At 44.4% G+C, this 12,810-nt stretch overlaps 1 long non-coding RNA gene across 1 annotated transcript in view; it reads left to right on the forward strand.

Moving 5' to 3' along the window:
- Positions 1-776: 776 nt before the first annotated feature.
- Positions 777-12,810, forward strand: part of LOC138258700 (uncharacterized) — a 38,778-nt gene continuing 26,744 nt past the window's right edge. The window contains exon 1 of the long non-coding RNA XR_011198510.1: positions 777-885. This is a non-coding gene — a long non-coding RNA (uncharacterized lncRNA). The remainder of the gene's footprint in view (positions 886-12,810) is intronic.

Consider the following 12,810-nt stretch of genomic DNA (forward strand, 5'->3'; position numbering starts at 1 on the left):
TTAGGAGGCAACACAACTTTCCATTACCTTCTACAGGAGTGGTAGAGATGATACAGGGAGGACATGTTTGAGGTAATTAGGTCATCTGAGGGTTTCTTTAAAATATTTGAGACGTCCGATTTTCAAACACCCAGGAAATACACCCCCTACAACTGACTAGTTCACTAAGGAAGCTTAGTATGGTAACAAATGATTTGGCAAGTCTTTACAAATTTTATCAGGCACTGCACCAGTAATGGGGTTTGATGATTTGGAGTAGTTCAGGCCCCCTTGTAATTGTTAAGTGAGAGCAGGATGCCTGTTTTTCTTCAACCAGTTGAATAACAAATGGAGCAAGTGAGAGTTCAATGGATTTTACTGTTTCAGTGAAGGACTCTTCAAATGACTTGGCTGTCCTTTGGGACGATGTGCAAGCAAGAGTCAAACCTGTGGCTTAAACCAGGCTAAAGTCTTAAGAGGTATATCACCCTACTCTGCTCACATGGCCCAACACTGGGTGACCAGGCCTTCTTCAGGGCAGTTTCTAGAATTCAGCATACTTCCACGTTTTTTCCAAACATTCAAACTGTTTTGGGAGTGATTAATACGTTTATTTTGGTTGCTGTCTTATTGTCATGTAATATTGATTGTATATTATTTGTTTTCTCATATGTGGTTTTGTTTTCCAGTGCTCCCATAAATAAGAGTTGCATAGTGTTTACAGAATAACAAAAATGAAGGAGATATGTTGCTTAAATCTTTTTTTGATCATTAGAGTATGATGGGAACCTTGAGACGAAGCAGCTCTTTTACAGAGCTTCGGAAGTCAATCCGACGGAGCAGAGAGAAGCTTGTACGTCTACTCAAAGGCGAGGCAATGCAGGATGCAGCACCAATCAGCACTGGGTAAGGTATTATCTATGTGTCAATCAGAACAATCCCTACATTTCAAAATATCTTGATAGCTCTGAGAATTAGGTACTTGCTTAAAATTTGTATTTTTACCTTGGACAGATCCATGAATACATCAGACCCATTCACGTTTTTACGTCTGAGGACCTTCATAGAGCTGCCAAAGCACCCTAATGCTATCCTCCAGCACATCCAGTTATTTCAGTAGAGAACCACATATAGTTCGGCAGGTGCACCTTATTTGGAGGTGGACACTTATTGCTCTTATCAAAACAGAACCATAAACAACAGTTCTGCAAATATACCTTAGCTTCTGACCTGCAGCGCCCTCATATTTCAGTAAAAAGACTGCTGTTTTAATACTGCAAACTATACACTGCACTCTCTGCCCAAGCATGCTAATGCTGTATAGTACCTCTACTGTTCCCGCTTTGACATATACACTTCTTTTCTAGTACATCTCAATTTTGACATGAGGCATCGGTGCTATTTTTGAATCCTGACCCACATACATTCTGCCACTGTACTTAATTCCTGGCCTTCAGTACACCCTGCTTTTCATGAACTGAAACCAAGCACTGGTTTGCTGTGACACCTATTGTAAGAAATTAGAAATAAATTGGGTTACTGACTGAGGAGGGTGAAATCCTTCTCAAGCAAAAACCACAATCCTTGTCAGGGTGAAGTCATAAGCAAACCCTAAATAAACCTGTGGTCAACCATCTGGTAGTTTGGCAGAGAGAAGTCAGGCTTACCGTAGAGGCAATGTGTAAAGTATTTATACAGCACTTCAAACAGTAATAAAGTGAAACATAACACAAGAAAAATCCCAGACCAGAAAAGCTTCAATTCAATAAGATTGATACAAAAGGAAGCCAAACAAGGGAACCAGAGCTATGCAACTTTTAAAGATTTAGGTGAAATTAGCTCCAAAAGCACAAAGGGCTAACTGTGGATAGCTAGTTGGGTTAGACCAGAACAAAATCACCCAGTTCAGGCCAACTGCAGTGGAGCGCGGGCCAGCTACAGAGACCCAATCAGTCTTGCTGAACAAGAGTACCTTAAATCCTGGTTGCAAAGAGTGGTGGAGTCCTGCATCGAGGATGCATTGTGCAGCTGAGGCAGTGCAAGGTCCTGTTTGGAGATGCGTAGGGCAGCGTTGGTTCCAAGGAACTGTGAGGCTGCGATGCGAGGTCCTGCGTCATTGAAGAGGCTGTTGATGAGGAGACTGGTGATGAAAAATCTTTTGTCGAGGATGCATTGCACACCAGCTGGGTTCTGAAGAAGCTGCAAGGGTTGCGATGCGGAGTCCTGCTTCGTCGTCAGTACTGCAGTATGCAAGAGACTTGGGATGGGAGTGCCTACATTGGGGATGTCATGCTGCGGCGGTTCCAATGAGACTGCAGAGGTGATGCAAGTTCCTGGTGCTGGGAAAGTCTGCACAGCAAGGACAATGTGTTGGGTCTGCTCGGGGTTGCGTCATGCAGCAGAGGGGATATGTTGGTTCTGCTAGCTCCACAGATAGGCTGGCAGAGCACCCTTAGGCCCACTTCCAGGAGTCCAGGACTGGGGTGGCACCACATGGCAGGGTAGGACCCTCACATGGCAGTGTCGCATTGACTCTCATTATCCTAAATGAGACTACTGGATTTCTAGGTAGCAGAGTCGTTCCTGGTGTGGGGGACTGAGTCTGACCCACTAAGAAGGACCCCTGTCACCTTCAATCCGGTTTTGCTCCAGCTAACTAGCAGTGCCTTATCTCTCCCAAGGGGAAGGGATGATTGGGCAGCCGAGCGCATTACATCTTTAGAACTTCTCAGGGAAATCGTGGTCGCTCAGATCCCAACCAGCTCTCTCATTTACAGTATGATCTCATATACAAATGACAAAGGCAGTTTAAGTTTTATAGATTGATTTAATAAAACAACTGCATTTTAGATAATAAGGCGTGAGCCGCAATAACCAGAACCATACAACACAGTAGGACTGAAATAGTCACTAGAAGAGTGAAACATAAGAATAACGCTATCATAGTGTTAATAGATTACGTTCCCTCTAATTAAGTTCTATTTCGAGCACAGCATGTTAAGCTCTAAGCTTGCCTTTCAGATTCCCCGGGAAGACATCAACCCTCATACCTGAGCAAAGGCCTGTGATCTGGATCAGCATCTGCAACAGGGCAGTCAGTGTCTTTTTGTGGTTCCCTGGTCGGAATCTCCCTCTTGCGTGTATTAGGACTAGGAAGTGTTTTTATAACTAACATGTCGATGTGCTAACAAAACGCCCTACGTAAGGATGTGTATCGTCTACAAACCAAAGACTAAACTCCTACCTCGTCTATCGGCAATGTACCAGACTGTATCCTTGAGTGAAGCACAGAGTGAGCAAGAATGTATTATTTGAGAGCTCCGGTGCTGAAGTAGGCTAAACAGTGTGATATAAAAAAATAAAACAAGACCGTGGAACTGGCTATTGAAAAATAACAGTACGAGGCAGAATAAAATGCATCTAGAGCAAAGTGCACAGAGGCCTGATGCTTTAAGCAAACAAATTAAATGCATCTAGGGCAAAGTGCGCATAGGCCTAATGCCTGAGGCAAACGTGCAAAAAGCTACATAAAAATGGCTACACTACACCCTCCCCTTGTCGGTAGACAGTGGTTCTAATCGAAACATAATAAATGCTCTACATATAAAAATCTACAAAACACACATTTCGACAAGTCCAGAGGACATCAAAGCACAAAACCCTAAATTTAAAAATAAGCATGTGACATGGGAGCCAAATACATTTAAAAATGTCAATTTTGAACAAATACAATTCAAATGGAAGTCACGGAAAGCAGAATATTCTCCACTTCGGCAGATGACAAGACCGGAAAATCCACACCAAACACTATCATGGAGCAGGTGTGTTCCAAAGCCCCAGAACCATCCAAGGCAGCATCCCGTGCAGGGCCTATGAACGAGTTAACATCATCTTCCTCCAGGAAGGGAATCTCGTAAACTGCCTCACGAAGCAAACGCAGCCTCAGGGCGCATGTCTGGGAATGAGCCCTGACCGGGAACATCAACAGAGCAGCATCAACCACTGGGGGGCTTTGCAGTGAGAGACAGAGAGTTAGTGCATGTTCAAATGAGCACCAAAGGCACTGAAACACGGGTTGCACACAATCCAAAACTGGCCTGAAGGACATGGGCCAGTCACAGTCCAAATGTCCAAGGAGTGTTGCTCCAAAATGCTGCATCATGCGTTTACGACACAGCTGCACCGATGGGAGCGCCCACATTCGCTCTTGTCGCAGCGGGACAGCCATTGCAGAAGAACAACAGCAACAGCAAAACACCAGCCAATAAAGCCAAAGTAATCGGAAATCCTCCGAAAATGCTTCCGAAAATAGAATGAATAGCCGAAGGTATCAAACCGAATATGGAAGAGAAGGTATGAGCAAAACCAACACCTACGACTTTGAAAAAATTTGCTAATCCAGCAGTGCTGGACGCATTAAATGTACGTCCCACGAGTTCACCAAAGTGGCTCGGAAAATTAGTATTTAACAGGGACTGTATTTCTGCCGATGACCTTGCCACCTGAAGTGTGTAGGTCTCGCGTGCAGATGTAAGGGCCACATGCTTTCGAAACAATAGAGACTTTAGTCGACTCAACTTGTCGAAATTTACCTTGGAAGAAGCAATGTGAGGCCAGATATCTGCCACCTCCCTTAATTTAGTGGGGGGACATAACACATTTCCGCAGCAAGTAACGGCCTTGGTGACTAAAACCACGTAAACTATTCCGGCACGCATGCCACAACAGTCTTCACTGTTAAGGAGGACATAGCTGCCGTTTGAAAGCACCTGGAATGTGTTTTTAATCACGGGGACTGGAGCTCCCTTTAGATAGCAAGCCAAGTTCGCAACCGAGGCATTACACGCCTGTGCAAGGACAGCTGCTTACAAACCATCGAATGGCTGACAGAAGTTTCGCATTCACTACCGCTAAGAAAAACCTCTCTCAAGCCATTAAGACATCTGTATAAAAAGGGAAGCTCCCACACCTCATGTATATAACTGTCTCCCAATCTTTCATATCTGCCCACCGGAACATGTTTCAAACAAGAAGAAAATTGAAATGTGGAAATAGGCAGATTAATAACCCCGTGTAGTAACCATTCAGCAGAGGGAATCTCGGCCACAGTAAAAGGCAACCTTTCCAATTTTTCAATATTCAACATAACATATGTTGCTTCCTTTTTCGCCATCAACTGTTGTTGACGTGTCAAATTAAAAGAAGAAAATATTTCCCTGGCTCTGATGTGCTGCCACGGAACGCGACCCGCCTTCAGTGTCTGAAGTGTCCAACCCAACTGCATAATGGACCGCGTTTGACTCTGTCCATGATATAAAGAAGGCATATCTGATCTAATAATGTCTATAGCAGAGGAAACAATGTTGTCAATCGTATATATACGGTCGGACAGGGTATGTATTCCATTATCCACAACGGACAATGCTTGTTTCAAATTTTCCTGATCTATCTGCCTTAACCGGGCCGCTGCCTCCTGTTGGGAAAGTTTCCATATCTCATTGTATACTTCGTACAAAAAATGTTTCCTCCAGGGCACTCTCAGGCGTGACAAAAAATCTTGCAAGTCAGTATAATTAGACAGAAGCGTGAGATGTGTCTTAACTGCATCTAGCGTGGATGATTTTAACCATTGTTGACATAATTTCCCCACGCTATATGTAGTAATGATATCAGCATGTTCAGGTGATATGTAGCGAGGGTCTGCCCTATTGGTCCTGAAACCCCCTGAGGAGGTGACAAAACGTTGATGACACCCATTTGTGTCTATGGGCCACAATAACCACCCACCTGGACGTGTCAATGAAGTGTTAAACGTACCATTCTGGACCCTCTCTGTAAGCTCACTAAAAGTAGCATTGATATATTGCTGCCAATCCTTCATTTTGGAAGGGACAGGTATGCTGGGCATATTCAATTCTCTAATAGTTGCTAAGCCCAAACAGCTAGTCTGTTGTACAGTGTCATTTAAGAAAATCATTTGGACAGGAATGAGACATGCTCTAAACAATGTTTCTCTACCTTGCGTCTGCAATGTTTTGTTCCCCAAACACTTTTCAAATCAACATTTTCTGACCAATATTCATACCCCTCAATAGACAGTTGGGAAACAAATGAATTTGAAAACAGGAATTTCGTATTAGTCAACAGTATTTGCTTATTTGCATGCAGAGTTAACTTAAAATAATATGACTTAGCACTTGTTTGATGATGCCCAGAAAAATATGCAAATTTGTCAGAATATGTTTTAGAACTCCCTTGTGGAGGAGTCGGGCAATGCTCCCATTGCGTATAGTCAAATATTGTTTTAGGACTAATGGCTTTATGAATAAAGTGGTGCCCATAATAATTGTAACAAAACATTTCACCATAATTATCTCTAAACTGGTAAGCATCTTCATTTTCATAGACAGTATAATATTTCAACTCTGTCAACATAGAATCAACTGTCTTCACGTCCCAATCATCAGATACAATGCCTGGTATGACTATATCATTCATCGATAACTTCAGAACATACAGTATTTGAATTATCTCAGTGGGACCATATATATCAAACATTACTCTATCCCACACAATCCCATCCGGAATTGGCACAGCGGAAATGTTCACAAAGGACAAGTCTCTTCGAACCTTATGTGATGAAAAATGTGGCTTCAACACCTCTTCCACCTGCTCAACCTCTGATCTCTCAGGAAGAAAATGACCATGTATTACGAGAAAAAAGGTAACAACAAACCCAATCCACAGAAAAAAAGCCATCAGAGTCAGGAAAAGCCACAGATAGTTCCAAGGAAAAACAAAATACGTATCTTTAAGCCAATATATCAGCTTACGTGGACCCTGGTCAGGTGTTGAAGAGGACAAAGAGTCCGATAGACCATCGTCGTTGGTATTAAAGCATCCGGAGGCAGTTCTCACAAAAGGTGCCACCGTAAACAAAGGAGTAGTAGGTGTCTCTCGCCATGGTACACTGTAGATAACACCCTCAGTAACATCAGTAGTCACTGCGACTTGATCAAAGGATCCCAAATTATCTGTCGTCAGTGGAACAATCGAAAGATCATCTTCCACCCTCCCCAAGCTCGGAGAGGAAACAGCGTTGGCGCAAATCACCTGCAACGGAACATCTTCCCCAGTAGTGAGAGGGATTGGGGAACTACTGGGCGTTCCTCTTGGTCTGCTGTGCAGAATCGGCCACATGTTGTAACTTGACATTGTCGATGGAGACAAAGCGATTTTCTTTGGCACCTTGCAACGGCGGCAAAATCACAGTTCTTGTTCCGTGGATTCCCAGTACAGGGACTGGTGCTCAAGACGAAGGGGCAAATTCTTTTTTCACTGCGACCTTTTCACGCACAAGATCCCCAACTCTGGGAATCCAACCAGTAGGCGTTAATGGCTCATCCTTAATTCCAGTGGAGGCAGCACTTGCAGAAGAGTTATCTTCACGGAATTGTTGTAAATCCTGCAAAACAGTAACACGATCATTTATGTCAAAAGGCGTTTCCGCCGCCTCCACACCAGGACCATCTAGATCTGGAACAAACATTTATGTTCCGAACAGGCACTCATATGAAGTACGACCCCCAGGGACCTTCTAGGCAAGTTATTTAGTGTTCTCTGTACTCCATACAGGTGGGTTAGCCAACTACGACCCGTACCTATGACTCTAGCTGTTAGGGATTGCTTTAAATCGCGATTTAAACGCTCCACAACAGAATTTCCCTCGGGATGAAATGGGGACGAGAACTGGAGCTGGACCCCCAACGAAGCCATGGCGTCCCTGAATGCCTTAGAGGCAAAAGCAGGGCCCTGGTCCGAATGGAGAGCCGCAACTGCATATGTGCCGACAAAGATGCGCAAATCTTTAATAACAGTTCGAGCGTCAGCCGAGCGCTGTGGCCACACCCACACAAATCTGGAGCACAAATCTACAGCCGCCAAAATATATTTGTATGCACTATCTGGTGTCAGCGGAGCAACAATGGCCCAAGTACACACACTATAATGGTTTATTTGATATCAGAAGAGGTGTCTGCGGCGGGCGTTTAGCCGTTGAAACTTTAATTTGTTGACAGATGTCACAACAAAGGACATACTGCTTTGTCTCTTTATAAAGACCAGGCCACCAATACCGGGCCTGTAACAGCGAAATCGTGGCAGCCACGCCAGCATGTGCAGATGCCGCCCCCTCATGTGCTGCAGTAATTAATTGAGGTCGCACTATTTTATTGGGCATGTCGCGTACACCTATGCCTGGAATCTTAACCTCAGCGTTCAGCATACCACCCATTGAGTAATGATATTTAGATGGAAATTCTCTAGGATAAGGCGTGCCATCAGCCGTAGCTTTTATGGCTGCCAAAATCTCTGTGTCTGGTTTGGAACTCGAACAAGTTACTGCGGCCACAGTGGCAACTGCCACTGCCAATTTCGCGGCTTCCTCAGCCAAAGTATTTCCAGCAACGTGTATTCCAACGCGCTGGTGTCCAAGAGTATGCACAACATGGACTTTAGGAAGCGTCTCCTTCAGATCCGCTACCTTCCCCCACAGCAATCTGTGTTTTATGGTGTTACCCTTGGAATCTCTGAACCCATTTAACCTCCAGTAATGCAAATATTCATTAAAAGACTGAACACAGTAATAGGAATCACAAACAAGCAGTGTAAACTGTGCCGGATCCGTATGTTCCAAGGACAATAATAGAGCTTTCAGCTCAGCCAACTGTGCTGTACAGTCCTCCAATCTCTGTGTATAAGTGTGTTGGGGGCAGAACTTCTCCCCCTCCATATATCCGCTCACCACTGCACATGCAGCAGAATATTGGTGTTTTGTTCCAACCGCGGGTTGCGCAGAGCCATCTGTGTACATGACTACTTGATATTGATCAATAGGCAACGTGGCCAGCGGGAACAGGGTATTCTATTTCATATTGGAGAAATTCCTGTGTCTGTAGCTTTGGGTCAAAAATGTAATCTACATCAGTGGTTGTCAAAGACGTAGCCCATTGTATCCATCGCGGGTGTAATGCTTTCGCATTGGGAACACTCGCCTTCGTAACAGCCTCTAGGGCCGGAATCGGGGAAACGACTATGATGCGTTTGCCTTGGGCAAGAGGTCGTTCTTTAATCACAGCCATCTGGACAGCAGTGAGAATTTTCTCTGTTTGTGCAAAACGTTGTTCTGCAGCAGAATACAAGTGAGACTTGTATCCGATCGGGACTGTCTCACCTTCATTAAAAGTGACATACGTAAACCCAACGGCCCCAGCTACAACCCTGATGACCAGATGTGTCTTATTGTCCTGTGTGTGTAAATGCTTTGCAGCTAGGAGATCATTTTGCAAGTCTCGAAGAGTATGTGTATGCTCAATCGTCCACGATCTACTCAAAAAATCTGGGCGAATCAACTCGTACAATGGTTTTATACGTGTAGCATAATCAGGAATGTAAGTTCTGCCAAAATTTAGAAATCCCAACAACGATTGGAGTTTCTTAATCGTATTAGGAGGTTGCAATTGTGCACATTTTTCTAAAAAGTGTGGCGCTAGGCTCTTACCTTCATTCGACAGCTCATATCCCAAGAAAATGACGCTGAGAAAGGCAATTTTCGATTTTTTGAAGTTGAATTTGTAGCCAATATCTGCAAATCCCACAACAATGTGGGCTACCCGCCTCAAATTTTGTAGTAACTCATCATCTGTGAGATATATATCATCAACATATGACAATGCTTCAGGGTCCAGTTCGTGCAATATTTCAGTCACACGAGCCGAAAACAGTCCTGGGCTATTCTTATACCCCTGAGGCAAACAACAAAATTTATTCTGAGAGCCAAACACACTAAAGCTCGTAAAATCCCTGCTTTCGGGCGCTATATTCTGGCAGAAGAAACCATTCGAGATATCTAGAGTGGTTTTGTATTTTTTACGCACAATATTATTCATGAGTGCTGCCCTATGTGAATTTTGTATAGCATATGTGCATGCATGTCCGTTCAAATGTCTGTAGTCCACCACTATTCTATAAGAATGGTCCGGTTTAGCTACAGGGAATAAGGGATTATTTATCGGCGAGACACAGGGTTCAATAACTCCCTGGTACTCCAATTGTGTAAGGATGTTTCTTACCGATGCCCTCGCTTCATATTTAATAGGATATTGCGGTTGTGGCTGAGGTTCACCCTTAATCGGTATTACATGATAAGGAGAATCCCTATCCCACCCCACATGATTTCTATATAAGGCGGGTGCTTGTGCCAGAGCCCATTTAATGCTATAGGACTCTGCGAGTTCTCCCGGAACAAGTGGTGAGAACGAAGGTGTAATAACCTCCTCCCCAACTGGACAGTCGCGTACAAAGTCAGGGGGCCAATCCTGTTCGGCCAGCAAAATGTCATATATCTTGACTACACGATCCCAAAAGATGGCGTTTATAGTGCGCTCTATGTCCCCTTCCAATTGTAAAGTTACTGTATAAACTCTGTCGGGATCAGAGACACGCATATCTGCTGTTTCGACTTGTATGAAGTCATCAGTTGCTTTCACCTCCAGATGCTCTAGAAGATTCTGGCGAACTATTGTGACCTCTGCCGCGCTGTCTAACAGTGCTAGTGCCCATGTCTTGTTCTTCAAGAGAACTCTCTTCCTGTGTGGCATGTCTAACTGAGACTGCCGCCACTTTTTTCTTTTTAAACTGTTGTTTTTGTTGGATCGGTTTCTCTTCCTTCTTTACAGAAACCTCTGATGAGCGTTGTGAATCCTGTCTTGGCTTCACGTACTCTGTTCTCCGCTCTGATCGCCCACCTCTCTCATTTCTCTTTTCCGATGAGTCCTGAAAGGAATGAGATTGGCGTGTATCAGTGTATTGATATCTGTCAGGCGTTTTCAAATTATCCCTATTTCTAAGGTTATATTTGGACTGAGGGGTCTCCTGTCTCGGGGATTCTCCCCTTTCTTTTTTAGGTGTTTGTTGTTTTTTCTCCCAGCGCTTTTTATTACCCTCAGGTTGTTGTTGTTTAGTAGTATCTTTACTACCCTTACCCTGAAACTGTGGTTTCTGCGGTCTAGCCCCAAGGCTATCACGACCTATACTAGAATATGTTTCCGCTATTATTCTCTGCAGCTCCCGCTCCTGATCTAGTTGCGGGAAGTTACGAAGACACATACGCACCGCTAGTGCTACTGCCTCCCCTTTTAGATTACTCAATATGATGGAAGAAACCGTGGCAAAATTGCCCATCAGTTGCATTCCCAAATCTAAGGCTGGGGCAGCCCCATATTCATCTTGAATTTGTTTGAGCACTTCCGGTAAGTTGGCCAATGTCGGTGTACCGTGTGCTGTAGTGTAGAGCGCGGCAAACACCGTGCCCCATGTATTACAATGGTCCACTGTGAGAACCATACCAAACGGTAAACATATCGTTAATATTCTATGTTAAAATGGAGTCTCCTCTCGTTTAGCTGGTACCTTGCCCATAACAGAGTGTACAGTCGCCGGATTGATACCCGGAACTACTGCATGTTGTTGAGCTGGAGCAGCACGCGCTGGGTTTAGTGTCTGCATTACAAATTGTACTAAGCGTCTATATGTAGCCGTTAATTCTATGTATAAGCGACGAACTTCAGCCACCCCCAAGTTAGCAACCGCAGGATGTGGTGTATATGTAGCCAATAAAGGCCAGGTAGGACCATCGTTGCTCAGTGGACCTAGCCTAACAGGTGCTACGGTGTGGGGTAGGGCGCCATCAAGCCAATTATTATGTTCTTGATAAGATAATGGTATTTCTAAATATGCATATGCCCTGTATTGTCCAGGGGCATTCGCAAACGTGTAATTGTGAAATGTGTTTGAATTCCCATCAGTTGCTGGAAGTTCTGTTCTATAGGCTGCATGGGCATCCACCACAAACGTGACTGGACCCCCTGGTCTGTTAGACCATGTGCTAGCAAATGAACCGTGAGTGGTTGTCGCATATTAACTGCTATTTGTATTACCTGGGGATTCGCCATTTTGAAAACAGCTATAGGTCAGAGAAGGCACACCAATATCAGGGTTTTCCTTTCAGAGTTCAAGCTTGAACAACTAACCGCTATAATTAGGATCTACCTATATTGCGGTGGCGGAAGTCCTCAGTGCCACGGACGTCTCCGTTAACGGAACCGAGGTGTCAATATATATATGAGACCGAGAGAGTCAGCCGGACCCGAAAATTAGAGCCAGACCAATCGTTGGCGGCGCCATGTCGCGTTTGCTCTCATTATCCTAAATGAGACTACTTTATTTCTAGGTAGCAGAGTCGTTCCTGGTGTGGGGGACTGAGTCTGACCCACTAAGCAAGAATGTATTATTTGAGAGCTCCGGTGCTGAAGTAGGCTAAACAGTGTGATATAAAAAAATAAAACAAGACCGTGGAACTGGCTATTGAAAAATAACAGTACGAGGCTGAATAAAATGCATCTAGAGCAAAGTGCACAGAGGCCCGATGCTTTAAGCAAACAAATAAAATGCATCTAGGGCAAAGTGCTCATAGGCCTAATGCCTGAGGCAAACGTGCAAAAGCTACATAAAAATGGCTACACTACAGCAGAATCCAGGTGCTTGGTCCAGTTGCTGGGTTCAAGGTGTTTGGAAGCCAGTTAAATCCCTGAGGCTTCTGATCCGGAGGCCAGCCAACTAGCTGTTGGAATCACTCTGGGGTCCTAGGTTTAGAGATGCAGATCCATTCCTTCTCACCCAGGCAAGAGGACAGCATGGCAATAGGTCAGCCCAGCAGCAGTCCTTTCTGCAGCACAGGATTATTTCTTCCTGGCAGAGCCCACACGTCCAGAA

The sequence above is a fragment of the Pleurodeles waltl genome, chromosome 9 (assembly GCF_031143425.1).
Source record: "Pleurodeles waltl isolate 20211129_DDA chromosome 9, aPleWal1.hap1.20221129, whole genome shotgun sequence".
NCBI classification, from domain to species: domain Eukaryota; kingdom Metazoa; phylum Chordata; class Amphibia; order Caudata; family Salamandridae; genus Pleurodeles; species Pleurodeles waltl.